This window comes from Rhinopithecus roxellana, chromosome 3, assembly GCF_007565055.1.
Source record: "Rhinopithecus roxellana isolate Shanxi Qingling chromosome 3, ASM756505v1, whole genome shotgun sequence".
Lineage (NCBI taxonomy): Eukaryota > Metazoa > Chordata > Mammalia > Primates > Cercopithecidae > Rhinopithecus > Rhinopithecus roxellana.
The window spans coordinates 133,406,068-133,413,854 of record NC_044551.1 but is presented as its reverse complement, the minus strand read 5'-3'; the positions used below and the strand labels follow the sequence as shown (position 1 = coordinate 133,413,854).

The 7,787-nt window shown below is 35.9% G+C and overlaps 1 pseudogene; it reads left to right on the top strand.

Annotated features, from left to right (window-relative positions):
* The first annotated feature begins 776 nt into the window (after positions 1 to 776).
* LOC104668100 lies at positions 777 to 1,268 on the top strand (annotated as a pseudogene).
* Positions 1,269 to 7,787: the final 6,519 nt, after the last annotated feature.

The window sequence follows — 7,787 nt, the reverse complement described above, 5'->3', positions numbered from 1 at the left end:
AACCCCAAGACACATAGTCATCAGATTCTCCAAGGTTAAAATGAAGGAAAAACTATTAAGAGCAGCCAAAGAGAAAGGTCATGTCACCTACAAAGGGAAGCCCATCAAACTAACAGTGGACTTCTCAGCAGAAACTCTACAAGTCAGAAGAGATTGGGGACCAATATTCAACATCCTTAAAGAAAAGAATTTTCAACCCAGAATTTCATATCAGCCAATCTCAGCTTCATAAGTGATGGAGAAATAAAATCCTTTCCAGACAAGCAAATGCTGAGGGATTTTGTTACCACCAGGCCTGCCCTATGAGGGCTCCTGAAAGAAGCTCTAAATATGGAAAGGAAAAGCCAGTATCAGTTACTGCAAAAACATACCAAAATATAAAGACCAATGATACAATGAAGAAATTACATCAACCAGTGTGCAAAATAACCAAATAATAGCATGATGACAGGATCAATTCACATATAACAATACTAACCTTAAATGTAAATGGGCTAAATGCCCCAATTAAGACGCAGACTGGCAAATTGAAGAGACAAGACCCATGAGTGTTCTGTATTCAGGAGAGCCATCTCACTTGCAAAGACACACATAGGCTCAAAATAAAGGGATGGAGGAAAAGTTACCAATAAAATGGAAAGCAAAAAAAAGCAGAGGTTGCAATCTTAGTCTCTGAAAAAATAGACTTTAAACCAACAAAGGTCAAAAAAGACAAAGAAGGTGCCACTTCCTCTCAAGATTGGCGTTTGTTTGCTGGGGTCCCACGCGGGTTCAAGATGCGTATTGAGAAGTGTTATTTCTGTTCGGGGCGCATCTACCCTGAACACGGCATGATGTTCTTCCGCAACGATTGCAAGGTGTTCAGATTTTGCAAATCTAAATGTCATAAAAAGTTTAAAAAGACGCACAATCCTCGCAAAGTTAGGTGGACCAAAGCATTCCGGAAAGCAGCTGGTAAAGAGCTTACAGTGGATAATTCATTTGAATTTGAAAAACGTAGAAATGAACCTATCAAATACCAGCGAGAGCTATGGAATAAGACTATTGAAGCAATGAAGAGAGTTGAAGAGATCAAACAGAAACGCCAAGCTAAATTTATAATGAACAGATTGAAGAAAAATAAAGAGCTACAGAAAGTTCAGGATATCAAAGAAGTCAAACAAAACATCCATCTTATCCGAGCCCCTCTTGCAGACAAAGGGAAGCAGTTGGAAGAGAAAATGGTACACCAATTACAAGAGGATGTGGACATGAAAGATGCTGCTTAAAAATCTCTGTAACTATTTCTTTTGTGTACATTTGAAAATGCCCTTTGGATACTTGGAACTGCTAAATTATTTTATTTTTTACATAAGGTCACTTAAATGAAAAGCGATTAAAAACACATCTTTCCTACATTGCCATCTACATAACATCAGATATTACGGATGTTATATATTGCATCTCAGAGTTAAATCTTCACTGATAGATGTACTTAAGTAAATCATGAAAATTCTACTTATAACTATACAAGTGAATTGTGGATGTAAAATGGTTATGCCATTTGGATAATGGCACTAGGCAGCATTTGCATAGTAACTAATGGCAAAAATTCATGGCTAGTGATGTATAAAATAAAATATTCTATGCAGTAAAATATTCCCTTTGTTAATGTTATAGACGGGGGGTGGGGGGCATACAAAAAGGAACTAACAATTTGTATGGCAGTGTCAAATATTATTTTTATTTTAGTATTTCCTGTTTTGGTTTATTTGCACCTTAGAAGAGCATAATGACACTGTTTGATAAAGCCTAAATTGAGCTGGACTGTTTTGACCTGGTTTAACCCTTCTGATAGGTAGTTGTGGATGTTGGGGATGAGAACTGAATAATCTTTGCCTGGAGTGACACTACACTCTAGAATTTCCACTTTGGAGAATATTCAGTACTAACTTGTGATTCCTAGTAGAACAAATTTTATTTTTCTAGTCCAGCAATGATCTAGAAGCAGAGGAATCCCAGCGCCTTTTAAAAGTTATTATGTGGCTTTCTTTTAAAAAGCTCCTGTTTTTGCAAAGTAGTATTTGTGGGTACAACATATGTTCATTATTTGTACATAAAATAAAACCATTTAAAAAGTGAAAAAAAAAAAAAAAAAGACAGAGAAGGACATTACATACTGGTAAAGGGAAAAATTCAGCAAAAAGAGATATCCAATTTAAATGTATATACACCTGACACAGGAGCATCCGGATTCATAAAATGAGTTCTTAGAGACCTAAAAAGAGACTTAGACTTCCACACATTAATAGTGGGAGACTTTAACATCCCACTGTCAGTATTAGATCAACGAGACAGAAAATTAACTAGAACATTCACGACTTGAACTCAGCTCTAGATCAGGTGGACCTAGTAGACATCTACAGAGCTCTCTACCCCAAATCAACAGAATATACATTCTTCCCAGTGCCAAGTGTCACGTATTATATAATCAACCACATAACTGAAAGTAAAACACTCCTCAGCAAATGCAAAAGAACAGAAACAATAACAAACAGTATCTCAAACCACAGTGCAATCAAATTAGAACTCAGGATTAAGAAACTCACTCAAAGCCACACAATTTCATGGAAAATGAACCACCTGATACTGAATGACTCCTGGGTAAATAGCGAAAGTAAGGCAGACATTAAGGCAGACATCAAGAAGTTATTTGAAACCAATGAGAACAAAGAGACAATGTACTAGAATCTCTGGGACAGAGCTAAAACAGTGTTAAGAGGGAAGTTTATAGCACTAAATGCCCACATCTGAAAGCTAGAAAGATCTCAACACCTTAACATCACAATTAAAAGACAAACAGAGGCAAGAGCAAATGAATCCAAAATGCAACAGAAGACAGGAAATAACTAATGTCAGAGAAGAATTTAAGGAGATAGAGACACACACAAAAAACCCTCCAAAAAATCAATGAATCCAGGAGGTCCTTTTTTTTTTTTTTTTTTTTTTGAGAAAATAACAAAATAGATAGACTGCTAGCTAGACTAATAAAGAAGAAAAGAGAAGAATCAAATAGACACAATAAAAAATGATAAAGGGAATATCACCACTGACCCCACAGAAACACAAACTACCATTAGAAAATACTATAAACACCTCTATGCAAATAAACTAGAAAATCTAGAAGAAATTGATAAATTCCTGGACACATACACCCTCCCAAGACTAAACCAGGAAGAAGTCGAATCCCTGAATAGACCAATAGCAAGTTCTGAAATTGAGGCAGTAATTAATAGCTTACCAACCAAAATAAGCCCAGGACCAGACAGATTCACAGACAAATTCTATCAGAAATACAAAGAGGAGCTGGTACCATTCCTTCTGAAACTATTCCAAACAACTGAAAGGGAGGGACTCTTCCCTAACTCATTTTATGAAGCCAGCATCATCTTGATACCAGAACCAGGAAGAGACACAACAGAAAACGGAAACATCAGGCCAATATCCCTGATGAACACTGACGTGAAAATCCTCAATAAAATACTAGCAAACCAAATCAAGCAGCACATCAAAACCCTTATCCACCTGGATTAAGTCAGCTTCATCCCTGGGATGCAAGGCTGGTTCAAAATATGCAAATCAACAAATGTAACCCATCACATAAACAGAACTAACGACAAAAACCACATGATTATCTCAATAGATGTGGAAAAGGCCTTTGATAAAATTCAACATCCCTTCATGTTAAAAACTCTCAATAAACTAGGTATTGACTGAACATATCTCCAAATAATAAGAACTATTTATGACAAACCCACAGTCAATATCATATTGAATGGGCAAAAGGTGGAAGCATTCCTTTTGAAAACTGGCATAAGACAAGGATGCCCTTTGTCATCATTCCTATTCAACATGCTATTGGAAGTTCTGGCCAGGGCAATCAGGCAAGAAAAAATAAATAAATGATACTCAGGTAGAAAGAGAGGAAGTCTAATTGTGTCTGTTTGGAGATAAGATGATTCTATATTTAGAAAACCCCATCATCTCAGCCCAAAAACTCCTTAAACTGGTAAGCAATTTCAGCAAAGTTTCAGGATACAAAATCAATGTGCAAAAATCACAAACATTCCTTTAAACCAATAATAGACAAGCAGAGAGCCAAATCATAAATGAACTCCCATTCACAATCACTACAAAGAAAATAAAATACCTAGGAATACAGCTAACAAGGGATGTGAAGGGCATCTTCAAGAAGAACTACAAACTACAGCTCAAGGAAATAAGAGAGGATACAAACAAATGGGAATACATTCCATTCTTATGGATAGGAAGAATCAATATCACAAAATTGGCCATAATGCCAAAGTAATTTATAGATTCAATTCGATTCCCATCAACCAACCATTGATCTTCTTCACAGAATAAAAAAAAAAAAAAAACTATTTTGAATTTCATATGGAATCAAAGAAGACCCTGTATACCCAAGACAATCCTAAGCAAAAACAACAAAGTTGGAGGCATCATGCTAACTGACTTCAAACTATACTACTAGGCTACAGTAACCAAAACAGTATGGTACTGGTATCTAAACAGACATATAGACCAATGGAGCAGAAATAACACCACACATCTACAAACATCTGATCTTCAACAAACCTGACAAAATGAAGCAATGGGGAAAGGATCTCCTATTCAGTAAATGGTGCTGGAAAAACTGTCTAATGATATGCAGAAAACTGAATCTGGACCTCTTCCTTACATCTTATACAAAAAATAACTTAGCATGAATTAAAGACTTAAATCTAAAACTTAAAACCATGAAAACCCTAGAAGAAAACCTAGGCAATACCATTCAGGACATAGACATGGGCAAAAACTTCATGACTAAAACACCAAAAGCAATTGCAACAAAAGCCAAAATTGACAAATGGGATCTAATTAAACTAAATAACTTTTGCACAGCAAAAGAAACTATCATCAGAGTGAACAGGCAACCTACAGAATGGGAGAAACATTTTGCAATCTACCCATCTGGCAAGTTTCTAACATACAGAATTTACAAAGAACTTAAACAAATTTAAAAGAAAGAAACAACCCCATCAAAAAGTGGGCAAAGGATATGAACAGACACTTCTCAAAAGAAGACATTTATGCAGCCAATAAACATATGAAAAAGAGCACGACATCACTCATCATCAGAAAAATGTAAATCAAAACCACAATGAGATACCATCTCACACCAGTCAGAATGACGATTATTAAAAAGTCAGGAAACAATAGATGCAGGTGAGTTTGTGGAGAAATAGGAATGCTTTTACACTGTTGGTGGGAATGTAAATTAGTTCAACCATTGTGGAAGACAGTGTGGCAATTCCTCCAGGATCTAGAACCAGAAATACCATTTGACCCAGTAATCTCCTTACTGGGTAAGTACCCAAAAGAATATAAATCATTCTACTATAAAGACATGCACACATACGTTTATTGCAGCACTATTTACAATAGCAAAGACATGGAACCAACCCAAATGCTCATCAATGATAGGCTGGATAAAGAAAATGTGGTTCATATATGCCATGGAATACTACGCAGCCATAAACAGGAATGAGATAATGTCATTTGTAGGCACATGGATGAAGCTGGAAGCCATCATCCTCAGCAAACTAACACAGAAATAGAAAACCAAACGCCGCATGTTCTCACTCATAAGTAGGAGTTGAACAATGAGAACACATGGACACAGAGAGGGCAACAATACATACCAGAGCCTGTTGGCAGGTGGGGGATGAGGGGAGGGAACTTAGAGGACAGGTCAATAGGTGCAGCAAACCACTATGGCACATGTATACCTATGTAACAAACCTGAACATTCTGCACCTGTATCCCTTTTTTAAAGAAGAAAAATTTAAAAAGTAGTCTTATTTGTCTATGAATATTATTTTAAAACTGTGGATAAAACCCTGGATAAACCACTTTAACCTAAACTACCCAAATTTTAAAATCAAATGTTTGGACTAAATCACTACTATGGTAGCCAGAATTCTAAAAATGTTCCTCCACAAAGACTTCAAACTCTTTGTTCAATTAAACACCTATCTACGTATTACTGCAAAAGGACTTGGCAGATAGAATTAAAGTGAATAGTCACCTGACCTTAGAATATGCAGTTTATTCTGGATCACCCAGTAGGAGCCAGTGTAATTGCACGAGCACTTAAATGTAGAAAAATAAGACAGAAGGGTCAGTGAGCTGTGGTGGAAGAGAAAAGCAGAGAGATGAGATGGAAGAAGAGGTCAAAAATATTTAAAATATGAGGAGTCCAGCCACCATTGCTGGTTTTGAAGATAGAGGATGTAGTTAGGAGTCCAGGAATGTGGGCTGCCTCTAAAAGCTGAGAACAACATATAGTCAACAGCATCCAAGGTAATGGGAATTTGAGTCTTACAACCTTATGGAACTGAATCCTGCCAATAAATGTAATGACCTTGGAAGCAGATTCCCTTCAAAAACCTTTAGATAAGAGCCTAGGCCACTTAAACCTTCATTTGTCTTTTGCCACCGATTAACCACACTGTATCTCATAACCTACAGAAACCATGTGATAAAAAGTGGGTGTTGGCTTTTGTTCTTGTTTGTGGAAATTTTTTATAGCAGCAATTGAAAACTAATACAAGTACTTTCATGTTTTTTCTGATCATATGCTGACTGTTGAACAAGTACTTCCATACTTTACTTAAGCCATGAAAGCATTTCTTCAAAAGAAAACTTGAGTTGTAATTCAATGGAAGTAAACAAAGAGAGAGTGTTGCACTAAATTTGTTTCTTCCTTGTATGTGATATCTGAGGCACCTCTGGAAAACTGCAACCATTAAGTTGGAGTTTATTAGATTAACTTCCAGATCTAGTAGTCAACACTGCCTTAAAATATTCAAGAAGAATCTAGTTTCTGTGTGATCCAAAGATCATAACATATTATAATCCTTTTTAGCAAAATGAACACAAAATTATAACTACAAAATTATATGTTGTGTTAGTTTGGTCTCACACTGCTATAAAGTTACTAACCAAGACTGAGTAATTTATAAATAAAGAGGTTTAACTGACTCACAGTTCTTCATGGCTGGGGAGGCTTCAGGAAACTCACAATCATGACAGAAGGTGAAGGAGAATCAAATCCCTTCTTCACAGGTGTCAGAGGAGAGAGAGAGGGTGCGCAAGAGAAATTGCCACTTTTAAAACATCAAATCTTGTGAGACCTCTCTGATTATCATGAGAACAGCATGAGGAAAACCACCCCCATGATCTAGTTACATCCCACCAGGTCCCTCCCATGACATGTGGGGATTACAATTCAGGATGAGCGTTGGGTGGGGACACAGAGCCAAACCACATCAGGTGTAAAAGAATATATTAATTTAAAATGAAAATCATAAAAGTCAAAAAGTTGAAAAATATCCCTACAACAAAGTATTCCAATAAATCACATAGTTATTTTTATTAAATAATTTCTGAATCTACCTCTGTAATGCATTTTAAAAATTATTAAGATATAAGCCCTTTGTTTCTTCACATAAAAATAATTTTATAATATTTACTATAGTGAGATGGAAAGATACTACTTTCCCTAGAATGTCTGATAGATTGTTTATTATTATTGATACCATAGAAAATTACATTTCAGTTACCATTATTGATATCATTATATGACTTTTTAGGATTCCTGTCACATTACAGAAAAACTTTATCAACTGCCTATTGTATATGAGTCTTTTGCATACAATTTGAAAGATTTTTCTAGAGACTGGAGT